General features: G+C 43.3%; 1 protein-coding gene across 6 annotated transcripts in view; it reads right to left on the reverse strand.

The window, feature by feature from the left end:
* tiam2a (TIAM Rac1 associated GEF 2a) overlaps positions 1-1,329 on the reverse strand; it is a 73,524-nt gene that overhangs the window by 41,458 nt on the left and 30,737 nt on the right. The window lies entirely within an intron of this gene.

The following is a 1,329-nucleotide window of genomic DNA, read 5'->3' on the forward strand; positions in this document are numbered from 1 at the left end:
CGGGGGGGGGGGGTCCAATAGACATGGGTGAGGTTGGTGTAGATAAAAGTAGTGCCCTGTTGGTGATAGACAACCCCAACGAAACCTCAAATCTATCATCAGCCTCTGGGCGCCTGTACCAGAGTCCTGTCCCATACTCCTCTGACCCTATCATTGACTCCGACCCCGTCTGTCTCTTTGTCTATACTCTGAAGTAGCATAATGGCTGATTGGAAACAGACGCAAGCATGAAGTCAGGCAGTAACATCTCCATCGGTGATTACCAAGGTGAGCTGTTTAGCTTTTATTTTTTTTGATCTTCATCATAATAACTCATATTTTCACTAAGGCACTTTAACTAAAGACCAAATAACTGCCCTTCTAATTAGTGTCTATTTTGCTTTGTAGAGTAGCAGCAGTCAGCACACATAGACATAAGCAGCTGATGAAACGCAAACACACGTGGCTACGCAGAGGCATAAAAGCATAAGAAAGAGGCACTTTAAGTCAATGACCACCAGTATCATAAGTAAAAAAAAACAGTTTGATTTCCCCACATACCACAGCAAACAGCAATTACCAGTATGCATATTTGGGTTATTGCTAAAATATAAATTAGTGGCGTTTTACAACCATCAGTAATCTGCTGTATGTAGGCTATAGCACAGCGATGGGTGCTTTGGATTCTCCCCCAGGCAGTGAGGAGGAGGAGGAGGATAATGCATGTTGAGAGCCCATTACCAGGAAACATCTGGAATCTCAATCTGATGCTCTGGGAGCGAGCTGCTCCCTTGGGCCCCTCGCAATGCGTTTGGGGACTTATGCATTTAGGCCACTTCACCCACCCACAGACAAAAATAAAGCACAGTCTTGTCACCACAGTCACAAAATCAGTAAAATTAAGTAGGGCACATCCTGTGTCTCGCATTGAATAACGACAGTCTAAAGATCCAAATGTAGCATTACAAGAGCATGCTTGATGCAACCTGATCTAACAATGCTTTTAAGTAACCCAGCAAATTCTTTTGTAAAATTTTCCCAAGGGCATGACATAAAAAATGTCACAGAGGCGTCCAATAGTCTCAGTGATTCTGCTATTAATTACAGTCAATTCAACTATAGCCCTTAATACACCAGCCGACCCTCGACAGAAAAGGCAGTTGGACTGATTAATCTCCCCAAGTTGGTCAAAAAAGTGCCTCGGAACACACTAAAGCAACAAGAATTAAAACATCTCCATAACATCAGGCGGCGCTAATCTGTATTGTCGCCCAAAAAAAGAAAACCGGCAGCTGATTGGACGAACGAGTCACGTGGGTCACAAAACGTGTTTCTGAAAACATTTTAAGC

The sequence above is a fragment of the Etheostoma spectabile genome, chromosome 20 (genome assembly GCF_008692095.1).
Source record: "Etheostoma spectabile isolate EspeVRDwgs_2016 chromosome 20, UIUC_Espe_1.0, whole genome shotgun sequence".
Taxonomy (NCBI): domain Eukaryota; kingdom Metazoa; phylum Chordata; class Actinopteri; order Perciformes; family Percidae; genus Etheostoma; species Etheostoma spectabile.